The sequence below is a fragment of the Ascaphus truei genome, chromosome 8 (genome assembly GCF_040206685.1).
Source record: "Ascaphus truei isolate aAscTru1 chromosome 8, aAscTru1.hap1, whole genome shotgun sequence".
NCBI classification, from domain to species: domain Eukaryota; kingdom Metazoa; phylum Chordata; class Amphibia; order Anura; family Ascaphidae; genus Ascaphus; species Ascaphus truei.
The window spans coordinates 84,658,403-84,671,909 of record NC_134490.1 but is presented as its reverse complement, the minus strand read 5'-3'; the positions used below and the strand labels follow the sequence as shown (position 1 = coordinate 84,671,909).

Sequence of the window (13,507 nt, the reverse complement as noted above, 5' to 3'; positions counted from 1 at the left end):
GAGAGAGAGAGAGAGAGAGAGAGAGAGAGAGAGAAACAGAAACAGAAACAGTAAGGGATGAGAATGGCAAATATGGATTTCCGTTCACATCTATGCAGGATACGATGAAAACAAACAAATCGGACACGCATATAACTAGGCAATGTATATGATTTCTTGAGTACAACAAGTTTTATATTGGCAGTTACCGATCAGGTCAAACTAATGTTGAACAGCAAAGGCTACATGTATGTAGATATGAAAGCAGAGACATGGGATAATGATAATAATGCTGATATTTAAATGAAATGTTTTAGTTCACAATCAGTATATTGATACCCCTGGGAAACAGAGTTCCCAGGGTTTATATCCAGTACATTTGTCTTTGATTTAACCTGGTTTCTCTATCACCTCACCTGGTTTCTCTATCACCTCACCTGGTTTCTCTATCACCTCACCTGGTTAATGATGGAATGTGTTCCAGAGCAAAGAAGCAAAAGGTGCTAGGGGAACCAAGAGGACATGCATTGAAATGCCTAGAGACCGGAAATCTGTCGTCTCTGTTTTTTGTTTTAACTTGTATTTTATTATTTTTTCAGGACATAAAAGGGGAGGGAGGGGAATACAGAAAATAAAATGGGTGGGTTCTCTCTGTTTTTTATGGATCTGAGATGTTCAGAAATCCTGATTTTGAGTGGCCTGATGGTCCTCCCAATGTATCTGCTTCCGCAAGCACATTTCAGCATATAAACCACATCATTTGTGCTGCATGTCATAGATGATTTTAATTTATGTGAGTGTAGCCTGGAGCTCCCGTGGCTCCTGGAGACCCCCCTCCCCTTGAGCAGCTCGGTCGCGGGTGCCGACAGACCCGACGGCTGCTTCCAAGGGTGGGGGCTGGAGCAGGGAGCAGCGCGGCTTCTCCTGCCTGCGGCCGGTTGCCGGGGACGCGATCGGGCGGTTGCTAAGGCCGCGATCGCGTCTCTAAGGTCCCGGCGGCCGGCCAAGCAGGGCGCCGCCATTGAGGATACTGTTGCGCATGCGCAGGGATGCGTAGGCGCAGGGACAGCCCCGAGACAGGGATAGCTCGCGCGAGAGCAGGGAGAGCTGAGGGAAGGTCGAGGCAGCCCGGGAAAGCTTGCGCAAGCGCAGTGAAGGTAGGGAAAAGCCCGCGAACCCCTAGCCTACCAGGGAAGGCTCTGAGCTGGGACTACATATCCCAAGAGCCTTTGCGAGCCCCATGTGACCCCAGGGAGCCAATAGGGCTTAGGAGACCCCTGGGAAAAGAGATACATTTGGCGGGCTTGCAGCACGTTAGATCAGTCAGAGACCGGAGCAGCCCAGGGAAGGAGGTAGGGTACAGGAGTCCAGGACTCCCTGTACTAGGCCAGCACCCCCAGGGCTCGAGATAGCTCAGCTCCCCAGTAAGGTGAGTGTTGCCAGGGGCAGCCCTCGGGTTAGGGACCCTGCCACTTACATTAGTGGGAGCTGGGAAAGGAAGGTTACAGAGAGTTGGAGTCAGGGAGCTGTGAGGGAAGCAAGGTGCGGGGAGCGAGAGCAGCTCCTGCACCCCATAGGTACCCACACCCCAGGTAGGCCCCAACTCCCCACTAGGTTAGTGGGTAATTGCTGAGGGAGGCCCAAGATAGGGACGCTGCCCTTAGTGTAGTGCTGCATTGTCAGAGTCACGGCTGTCAGTGCCGTGAGGTCTGACAGGCAGGCACCTTGTTGCGCAGCACGTTGACTGCCAACCTCCAGTGAGCTACAGCTTGCTGCTGTAGGCGCTGGGACTAGTCAGAGAGTAGTGGGTCTGGAGAAGGGCTATAGCTGTTCTAGTCACCTTGAGGTAGCGCTAGGGGTAGGATGCCTGAAGGGATAGCCTGTTAACGAGGTCAGGAATTCTGGAGAGGATCTGCACTAGGCTAGCCAACAGTAGGTAGACGCCCAAGTACTGCATGGAAGAGTACTCTAGTCCATTCCAGATCACTTACCGAAGGGACTTGGGTAGTTGGGGGAGTGAGACAGGTCATTACCCCTGCAGGCCCTAGGAGTTCCCCAAGCCACTACAGGTTGCTGTACTACAGGGACAGGCCCTAGGTTAGGGTTCCTGTCACGTTAGTACCATTTAGATTAGACAGGGACACAGCAGACGCTGCGGTTCCTGTGAAGCGGTCCGCACGTGCAAGGAGTTCGGTTGGATCAGACGGATTCATCACACGTCTGACCCTTTGAGAAGTTTGTTGCTGACCCGAGCACCGGAGTGCTCGGCAGGTATTATACCATCACATGTGCACCAACAGGCCTATAGGTTCTTAGTGACTGCGCAGTCACCCATTGACTATCTCTGTAGGAGTACGGGACATTGGGTGGGGTTCTTGGGACACTGGGTGGGATCACCTAGTGTTTGGGAATCGTCCTGCGAGACGTCACTGTTAGTGTCTCACCGTGAGAGAGACACAGGTTATCATTATTAGTCGTTAGTAAAGTCCTTCGTTATATAAAGCACTGTGTATGGTATTATTGATTGTCCTGCGAGGAACCACTCCCCCTCTGGTGGGAGCCATCGCAGGTGGAGGCGCTGTACCGAGAAGATGTTGTAAGTGATCACCCCTAGTATAATTACCCCAGGTTCCCCGTGGCGGAAGCTCAGCCCTCCTGTGAGCCAACAGGTAATGCACCACACCTGAGTAACAATATATGTTTCCTGCACTCACACAGTAGAATCTGCGATTGGGTGGGGGAATACCCGTTACATTTGGAGGCGCTGCTGAGAGAATGACCTGGGGTGCCCGGTATATTTTTTTCTAAATTGTGCTATTTTTGTTCGCCATGAAGAAGTCACGTGCTGATTTCCCGCCCGCGCGGGAAAATGTTGCAAACTGGCCGGGTTTGGCGGGAAACCCTAAGCTCCGCCCCCGCAATGTGAGTGACTCAGTGATAGAGCGAGCCCCTCCTTTACATTCCACCAGGGGGAGCAAGCAAAGTGAACAACCATCAGCAACTGTTATTCCCATTAAAAACAGTACAGAGTGCAGAGAAATACACCCTCATTTATATGGAGCATGGCGGTCTAAAGGAGGGAAAATATCCTTTCTGGTGTGCCCGTGCCTACAAAAGGACTTGAGTCTATCTGGTGGTATGGACTTTAACCATTTTAGGCTACCAATAGAATATCGGGTGGCCGTGGTGGAGGACGAGGGGTGTATACGATGTGTTTGTAATCAGTGTGACTTCCCAGGTGGCAAACAGACCTGGGGCCCCAAGTGTGCCAGCTGCGGGGCACAGTTTCTAAAGCCTGTGCTGCTGCAGTCTACAGTCCCAGATCCCAAGCAGGAATCTCAGATGGCAGAACACAGAGATGAAGATGCTGTTACTTGCTCTACCTCAACCACGGAGGTGGAGGAGCTGACAGACAAGGCTGCCCTGGTTCCCTGTTGCAACCAAGCGGGAAGAACTGAGGCCCAGCCAGCTACGGAAAAGGACGAACCATCGGTGGCGATGCGCCTACCGGCGAACCACCCCAGCAGTGAGATAGAGGAATCACAGGGTAAGGTGTCCCCCCTAGAAGAAAGCTGTCCAGCCGTGCGAGAGGACCAGTATCTACCACCTACCGTTCAGTTGAAGAGAACAGTCAGCTCTGTCGTGGTGTCAGGTGAAGCACCGCAGATACCTGACAGTGTTCCAGAAGAAGAGAAAACCATCGCAAGCCAGCAGAGTGGTAAGGAACCCCTTTGCCCCCCACAGGCTCCGATGGAGGTGGTCGTGAAAAAGGCCAGAGTTATGGTTCCTGAACTAAGTATGAGCCCGTGTGCTCTAACCCAAATGATGATCCCAGGACTGGAATCCAACGCTCCCGAGTTTCAAGCCAGTAAGTGGACTGTCCCAGAAGTGCCGGGGACAGGTCCTGATACAGCCGAGGTGGGAACTGACAGCGTCCCCGAGGACCTGTTGGCTACCGTGAATCACCACAGTGGTAAGGTATCTACCCTTTACCCCCTGCCAGGTGAAACAGAGACTTTGAGGAAAGAGACATTGTCCATTGCTCGCTTCCCAGCGGAAGCCTCGCAAGTACGTAGGGACAAGGACTGTGTGGCGAGGGATTTAGTAAAAATTGCCTCCCTTAAGCCCAAAAGGGAGCGTGCCATTCGCCAAGTAGTGGACCGCGGAAAAGGTCCTGGCCGCCTGGTCTACCGCATCCATGCCGCGGGTGACCGGGTAAAGGTCTGCTTCAGAGACATGGTGCTACTCCTTCCACCAGGGGGAGGAAGTAGCGAGGAACCAGTGACTGTTGCCCTCCGGTGTGCTCTTCAAGAAATTTTTCTGGGGGAGGCTCACGGACGCAAAAGTGAGGTACCCCCACTTGATCAGTTAGGGGCACCCCACGAATGGTCTCAGCAAACAGCTGACGCTCAGCTGGCCTCGGGTATGGTATGTGAACTGTATTGTAACCTGATGTCTAAAGTCACCAGTGATAGGTTGTACATATGCCCTGCATTTTCATTGTATAACTGTGTACCAGGTTATGTCTGCCATCCAAGCGAGGTCGTTGGAGTTTCACCAGGGGGAGAGTGTAGCCTGGAGCTCCCGTGGCTCCTGGAGACCCCCCTCCCCTTGAGCAGCTCGGTCGCGGGTGCCGACAGACCCGACGGCTGCTTCCAAGGGTGGGGGCTGGAGCAGGGAGCAGCGCGGCTTCTCCTGCCTGCGGCCGGTTGCCGGGGACGCGATCGGGCGGTTGCTAAGGCCGCGATCGCGTCTCTAAGGTCCCGGCGGCCGGCCAAGCAGGGCGCCGCCATTGAGGATACTGTTGCGCATGCGCAGGGATGCGTAGGCGCAGGGACAGCCCCGAGACAGGGATAGCTCGCGCGAGAGCAGGGAGAGCTGAGGGAAGGTCGAGGCAGCCCGGGAAAGCTTGCGCAAGCGCAGTGAAGGTAGGGAAAAGCCCGCGAACCCCTAGCCTACCAGGGAAGGCTCTGAGCTGGGACTACATATCCCAAGAGCCTTTGCGAGCCCCATGTGACCCCAGGGAGCCAATAGGGCTTAGGAGACCCCTGGGAAAAGAGATACATTTGGCGGGCTTGCAGCACGTTAGATCAGTCAGAGACCGGAGCAGCCCAGGGAAGGAGGTAGGGTACAGGAGTCCAGGACTCCCTGTACTAGGCCAGCACCCCCAGGGCTCGAGATAGCTCAGCTCCCCAGTAAGGTGAGTGTTGCCAGGGGCAGCCCTCGGGTTAGGGACCCTGCCACTTACATTAGTGGGAGCTGGGAAAGGAAGGTTACAGAGAGTTGGAGTCAGGGAGCTGTGAGGGAAGCAAGGTGCGGGGAGCGAGAGCAGCTCCTGCACCCCATAGGTACCCACACCCCAGGTAGGCCCCAACTCCCCACTAGGTTAGTGGGTAATTGCTGAGGGAGGCCCAAGATAGGGACGCTGCCCTTAGTGTAGTGCTGCATTGTCAGAGTCACGGCTGTCAGTGCCGTGAGGTCTGACAGGCAGGCACCTTGTTGCGCAGCACGTTGACTGCCAACCTCCAGTGAGCTACAGCTTGCTGCTGTAGGCGCTGGGACTAGTCAGAGAGTAGTGGGTCTGGAGAAGGGCTATAGCTGTTCTAGTCACCTTGAGGTAGCGCTAGGGGTAGGATGCCTGAAGGGATAGCCTGTTAACGAGGTCAGGAATTCTGGAGAGGATCTGCACTAGGCTAGCCAACAGTAGGTAGACGCCCAAGTACTGCATGGAAGAGTACTCTAGTCCATTCCAGATCACTTACCGAAGGGACTTGGGTAGTTGGGGGAGTGAGACAGGTCATTACCCCTGCAGGCCCTAGGAGTTCCCCAAGCCACTACAGGTTGCTGTACTACAGGGACAGGCCCTAGGTTAGGGTTCCTGTCACGTTAGTACCATTTAGATTAGACAGGGACACAGCAGACGCTGCGGTTCCTGTGAAGCGGTCCGCACGTGCAAGGAGTTCGGTTGGATCAGACGGATTCATCACACGTCTGACCCTTTGAGAAGTTTGTTGCTGACCCGAGCACCGGAGTGCTCGGCAGGTATTATACCATCACATGTGCACCAACAGGCCTATAGGTTCTTAGTGACTGCGCAGTCACCCATTGACTATCTCTGTAGGAGTACGGGACATTGGGTGGGGTTCTTGGGACACTGGGTGGGATCACCTAGTGTTTGGGAATCGTCCTGCGAGACGTCACTGTTAGTGTCTCACCGTGAGAGAGACACAGGTTATCATTATTAGTCGTTAGTAAAGTCCTTCGTTATATAAAGCACTGTGTATGGTATTATTGATTGTCCTGCGAGGAACCACTCCCCCTCTGGTGGGAGCCATCGCAGGTGGAGGCGCTGTACCGAGAAGATGTTGTAAGTGATCACCCCTAGTATAATTACCCCAGGTTCCCCGTGGCGGAAGCTCAGCCCTCCTGTGAGCCAACAGGTAATGCACCACACCTGAGTAACAATATATGTTTCCTGCACTCACACAGTAGAATCTGCGATTGGGTGGGGGAATACCCGTTACATGTAGTTTTGGTATAATGACTACGAACATTTTTTGTAGGTCCTCTTGGTTCCCCTAGCACCTTTTCCTTCTTTGCACTGGAACACATCCCATCATTAACAAGGGATGGCGATAGAGAAGTAACAAAGAGTGAAAATGCGCTCTTAACGTGAAGTAGTGATATTATAGCAATAATTTAGTGCTTAAACACAAATATAGTGCTTAGTGGATATTATAAAAGTGCTCAAATGAATGAAATATAGTGGTACAAACAAATGCAGCTTCAGAACCCTTTTGAGGACGGTCAGATGTCTTCCTCTGTAAGGTATTTAGCAGTGGAGTTTGGGGAGCGCAATTTGTCACCATTTATGGAATAAAAACATAAAACACAAATAGTGCAGATTGTATATAAAGTTGGGATATAGTAAGCTATAGGTGATCCTGTAAGATGTAGACTCACATTATTTTACAGAAAATAAAGCAGTTCCAAAACTCTGTTTGGTGTCTGTATGTGTGGTATCAGCTGCTGTAGCGGTGGTCTTATCTGGTATTCAGCAAGTGCCCCAGTTGTCTCAAAAAAGATGGAAAATACCCATAGAGTGATCTGTATAATTCACAATTTATAGCATAAAAATGTATAAGAATCACACTTAAATACAAGCGTGAAAAAATGATCTGTAACGCTGTGCTCACCACGGACAAGGAGGGACCCCGAAACTGAGGTGAGAAGAGTAACACCTGCAGCCACAGCTACGGGGACACGCCTGGAAAGTGGAAAATAGGCATCTGGAACCGTACGGGAGTATAAGATAAAGTAAGATACTCGCTGGACGAGAAGGGAGGTTCCAGAAGATAGTTGGTACCGAGAGCCTGGGGTCCAGAGCCGGGAGGTAGATCAGGATCCATAAGCAGAGGAAAGAGGTCGGAAAGTTCAGGAGGTCAGGATACTAGCCAAAAGTCGACGTCCAGAGCGGATCCACAGCCAAGCCGGTTCGGAACACAAAAGATCACTAGAAAAGACAAAGGGACAAGAGCTAAGGCAGGCACGACCGTGGTTAACACTGGTCATACAGAACTATGCTCAGCCAATGAGAAATGGCTGAGCAGGGTATATATAAGAAGGGAGACCAATGGGAAGAGGGGGAGGAACGGAGGCGCGATCCCATGTGAGACAGAGATAGGAGGAAATATTGCCCCAGCTGATTTGTCTGACGCGCGGATTGTGAGCGGTGCACGCGCATCAGGCGTGTGCCCCATGCGGGGGAGATGCACGCGGCCTAAGCTGGAGCCGGGAGTCCCTCTCGCGGGAGGAGACGGAGGCGCGCGAACGTGCGCGCTTCCAGTGGCAGCCGCGGGGGCCAGGGAAGGGGAAGGAGAGGCCTGCTCGCGGGAGGAAATAAAGGTGCGCGAACGTGCGCGCCTCCAATGGCAGCCGCGGGAGTCAGGGAAGGGGAAGGAGAGGAACGCTTGCGGCGGAGCTCCTGTGGAGCAGGAGCCGGAGAGCGCCGGGTGAGTTGTGGCCTGGGGGGACCCCTCTTTGGGAGAGATGTTCCTCGGGGTCTTACACGATCATGTAGTACAATAGTTGCAGTCAGTATCTCTGACCACGGCTGCCCGATGTCCCTCATTGAGGTGCTTGCTTAGCGTTCCGGCGTCTCCCCGTGGGTGAAGCTTCCAGTTCCCCGGTCACGTCACTTTCGGCTATTGGAACGCAGATGGTTGGTACGCAAAGACACTGGACATCTACCGGGTGCAGCAGGGAATGGCAATGCTGGCGACTCTACGCGTTTTGCACGTACTCGGCTTCGTCAGGAAAGGTGATAGAGAAATCAGGTTAAATCAAAGAGAAATGTACTGGATACAGAGTTCCCAGGGGGTATCAATACTGATTGGGAACTAAAACATTTCCTCATTTAAATATAAAAAAGAAAAGAAAAATGGCACAGAGAAACATCTTAATATATAAAATTTAAATTTGTGAGGTTGGTGTTAGATGTGGTGAATCTGATTGGTCCTCAGCCTCTGGAGGTAAATATCTCCAGATGCAGGGGGTCCTCGGAGCTGAAATTAATGGGGTTCAGCTCCAGAGACCCCCTGCTTCAGTCCAATGTAAAAAAAAAATGAAACAAAAATGTAAAATAAAAAACGGCATGGATTGCAGCTTCAAGAATCGCAATAAAATATTTACGGAATCCGGTTTCAGGTTTTAACGGAAAAACACCGTGACTGATCATCATGCACTTCAAGTCAGAACCGTCAAGAACGGAAATGAAGCATCATTTCCTATTGAGCGCCACCTCTTGTAGCAGCCCAGCCACAGGTACAAGACAAAGGCAACACAGGGGCTGTCTGGAAACGGAAAAAAAAAGTGAACCAATAAACACCAAATTCAAACGTGCCTCAATATTTTTTCATTGTTAACACTGATTAGTTAAATAATAAAATTAAAAAAAACACCAAAACCCAGCATCCTTAACCCTAATTGACACAAGTATTTTACCAGAAAGGGAAACCACAGGTGCTTTTACAGGGACGTGTGTGATGAGAAGGAAGTCAATTATGTAAAAAAAAAAAATGGTTTAGAGAAAATCTTTTTGGAACACCTTAAAACATGTGCGTGTCGAGCTGCCACCACAGGGTTATCAGAGATGCAAGAGGCAGGATTTTCTTCAAGCAGCCGAGCAGGTGATGTAAGTGGTGCCATGCAACAGCAGGAACTCTGCACAAAACAATGATATCAAATTGAGTTGTGGTTGACCGCAATGTTCTCGTGATCAGCTGAACGGTCAGATGTCAGGGGTGGCTGAGAAAGAAGTTCATTTTCCCACAGCACAGTAACAAAAAAGTACTGCATGCAATCTGCAACAGTTTTGATGTACTTTGAAAGAAGCCAACAACATAAATATCTTTTGAAGCCGTTTGCAAGCCTGGGGAACATTTGAAAATAAAATGTCAAGTAGCGAAATCTTGCTATTTATTTAAAATGTATGTATGCTAATAATGCCCAACAATATATTTAATATTATTTATAGCAAAATAGACACTGAGTTGGTTTTGACATGTGCAGGCTGATTTCATGAACCTCTTCACTGCCAAAGAGGCCTGGAGCGCTTTCTGTCCTCACCTCTCGCTATATATACCTGCTCACACACCTGTGATCCTCTCTAGGCTGCCTTCTCTCAGTCCTATGCGTTTCTATTGCGGAGAGCCATCTGAATTTTGCCTCTCATACTATCCCTTATCTCTGGAACTCTTACCATTTGTCAAAGTTTCTCTCTCCCCATCTTTAAGACCGACCTGAAAAATCACTCTTCAATGAAGCTTTTCCATAGTATTGTAACATGACCTTGTGGCCGTCTGCATATGCACTTACCCTCTTGACTTTGTCCTATACATAGTGCAGGAGAATTATTACAGTGCTTCAGTAGTATTACTTAGCACAAGCTTTTGTGAATTACAGTACACTCACGTTGTCAGCTCGCAATACTGACTTTGCCAAAGTTCCTCAGCTGCCTGTGAGTAGGTTTACTGGCCATGCACTTCTTTGTCTCAGGTTCTACTTTAAAAGCTGTGTTAAACAGCAGGCATAGGCTTACAGGGATCCATGTTACCGTGTTAAAGTGGATAAGTAGCAAAAGGGGACACACTGAGTGCTAATTTGCATGTCATTACCCAGAATCCTTCACTGCAGTGGAAGCACAGAATGTTGTGAGCAGGGCCGTCAACAGGGGGGGGGCAAAGGGCACTGGCGTCCTGGGCTCCATGAGTCAGGGGGGCCCGGCCCGCCCGGGCCCCCTGTGCGGCCGTGCTCGTTAATTTAATAATTAAAAAAAAAAACGCTGCTCCCTTTACCGGTCTCCCTGTTGGCAGCGCCGGAAGTCAAGTGAGCTTCCGGTGCGCCGGAGTGAGAGGGAGGCCCGGCGCGCATGGTAACAGCATTGTGGAACAGGTGCCTGCAGCGAGGCCGGCGGCAACTGCTGTAACCAGCCGCTGGCCCCCGCAGCATCGCCAGCCCCCCCTGCTGCACCGGGCAGTCCCGCCAGCCCCTGCAGTCCTGCTCCCGCAGCATCGGGCCGTCCCGCCAGTCCCTGTAGTCCTGCCACACCGGGCAGTCCGCCACCCCCCCTGCTGCACCGGGCCGTCCCGCCAGCCCCTGCAGTCCCACCCCCGCAGCATCGGGCCGTCCTGCAGGCTCCTGCAGTCCCGCCTCCGCCGCACCGAGCCGTCCCACCAGCCCCTGTAGTCCCACCACCCCCCGCAGCACTGGGCCATCCCGCCAGCCCCTGCAGTCCCACCCCCGCAGCATCGGGCCGTCCCGCCAGTCCCTGTAGTCCTGCCACACCGGGCAGTCCGCCACCCCCCCTGCTGCATCGGGCCGTCCCGCCAGTCCCTGTAGTCCTGCCACACCGGGCAGTCCCGCCACCCCCCCTGCTGCACCGGGCCATCCCGCCAGCCCCTGTAGTCCCACCACCCCCCGCAGCATCGGGCCATCCCGCCAGCCCCTGCAGTCCCGCCAAAACCACCCCCAGCACTGCCACCCGTCGCAGCACCGGGGGATCCCGCAGCACCACCACATCCCGCAGTCGCCGCCCCCCCCCAGAATCGGTCCCCCTCCCCCATCCTCGGTCCCCCCCGCAGCATCACCACCACCCTGCTGCACCGGGCCGTCCCGCCCCCGCAGCATCAGGGGGCGCCAGCCCCCGCAGTCCCACCACACGGGCCGGCCTTACAGCTTTTTTACTCACGATAACTCACTTTAACACAGATGTAACAATCTAGATGACAATCTAAAGCCTGGATAGAGTTAATATTACACCTGATAAAAAAAATATAAGGGCGTTATTACTGCAATTTTACAGTAAGATGCTATTCATCAACACTGCGTTAAAACTTTACTGGGTGCGCTATTTGGGCCAAACTCGTGATGCAGGAATTAACGCCACCTTTAATAATGCGATAATAACCACAGTGTGATAGTATTTTTATCATAGGCTTCTATAATATCTATTATTACAGAAGCCTATGCGCAAAATAACATTAATCCAATTTATATCACAGGTACCAAAGGGGCCAATACATTCAACAACAAAAAATGTCCTAACCCCATTGCCCATGCAATATGTCAGACCCGTTCGGCATGGGCGTCCGCAGAATTTTTTTCATGGGGGGACATAATTTATAACCGCAGCGCAATGGCGGTCCCGGCTGCGGCACAGATTGGCCCCGACTTGGGAGTGAGACGGCTTTCATTGGTAGGTAGTGTTACCAATGAGAGCCGCATCACTCCCGAGTGCTACCAATGACAGTGCGCTGCGCTTCCTCCTGCGTAGCAGCATAGGCTAGCCTACCACTAGCTGCCTGCCGCGGTGCCAGGGGCACCCACCCACCTCCGTCCCGGTCCACCCACCTCCGTCCCGGTCCACCCAGAGTCTGTTTTTGGCGTTTATAGCGCCGTTAACGTACTGTACGGCGCCATAAATGCCAAAAACAGCCCAGGACTGCGAGTGATCCAGGCAGAGCCGCCAACAGAAATCATGGGGCCCAGGACAAATGGAAGGAGCAGCCCCCCCCCGAACCCATAGCGCCCCCCCCCCCCGAACCCATAGCGCACCTACCACGAAAAAATATCTTTTAGAGCGCAACTTTTACTTAACTGTTTTTTTATTGTGATACAGAAAAAAACATTACAATGCAACCTGTTTATTTTTATATTTTCAACAAAGACATGTGTCTGCCTGCCTGGGTGGGTGAGTGGGTGAATGACAGTAGAATGACAGTGGGTGAGTGGGTGAGTGGGTGAATGACAGTGGGTGGGTGAATGACAGTGGGTGGGTGGGTGAATGACGGTGGGTGGTTGAATGATGGTTGAATGACGATGGGTGGGTGGGATAATGACGGTAGGTGGGTGGATGAATGATGGTGGGTGGGCGGGTGAATGACAGTGAGTGAGTGGGTGGATGGGTGAATGACAGTGGGTGAATGACAGTGGGTGGGTGGGTGAATGTTGAATGTGGGTGGGTGAATGATGGTGGGTGCGTGAATGACGGTGGGAGAGAGTGACTGGGTGACAGTGACTGGGTGGGTGGATGACAGTGACTGGGTGGGTGGGTGACAGTGACTGGGTGGGTGGGTGACAGTGACTAGGGTGACAGTGACTGGGTTGACAGTGACATTGACAGTGACTGGGTGGGTGGGAGACAGTTACTGGGTGGGTGGGAGACAGTGACTGGGTGACTGAGAGAGTGACAGTGACTGGGTGGGACAGTGACTTGACAGTGACTGGGTGGGTGACAGTGACTTGGTGAGTGACAGTCAGTGACTGGTTGGGTGACAGTGACAGTGGTTAACGTTGACAGTGGGTAATGGTGACAATGGGTAACGGTGACAGTGGATGACAGTGACAGTGGGTGACGGTGACAGTGGGTTATGGTGACAGTTGGTTATGGTGACAGTGGGTGACAGTGACAGTGGGTGACAGTGACTGGGTGGGGTGACTTACCTTGACCGGGTGGGTGCAGCTTCAAGCCGGACGCTTCCCCTTCCTGCCCCCGATATCCCCGCGGCAGCTGCCAGGGTCGGGAGGTGGGCTTGGGGAGGGGGCGTGGGAGGAGGGCTCGGGAGAGGCACGTGAGGTGGGCTCGGGGGGGGGGCAAGGCCACGGGAGGTGGGCCGGGGGGCACGTGGGAGGTGGGTGCGCGGGAAGCTGGCCAAGGGGGGGAAGCGGGCCGCAGCGGAGCTGGTACTTCCCCCTCCATCCCACGTTGGGAGCGGGAGGGGGAGCGGGCCGCAGAGGAGCTTGGCTTGTACTTCCCCCTCCTTCCCACTTTGGGAGTGGGGGGAAGCGGGCCCTGCTTGCCCTGCGCATGCGCGCCAGGACCGCGGGGAATCGGCGCCATTTTTTTCAACTTTTTTTTTACATTTATTTAATTAACTGGTGCCCGGCCGCGCAGGGGGCCCGGCCTGACCCACGGGGCCCGGGAAGCAGTACCCTTTGTCCCCCCTGTGCCCCCCCTGTTGACGGCCCT

General features: G+C 53.0%; 1 protein-coding gene across 1 annotated transcript in view; it reads right to left on the bottom strand.

The window, feature by feature from the left end:
* The window catches only part of RNLS (renalase, FAD dependent amine oxidase), a 188,990-nt gene that overhangs the window by 944 nt on the left and 174,539 nt on the right, over positions 1–13,507 (bottom strand). The gene's annotated exons all lie outside the window — the stretch shown is intronic.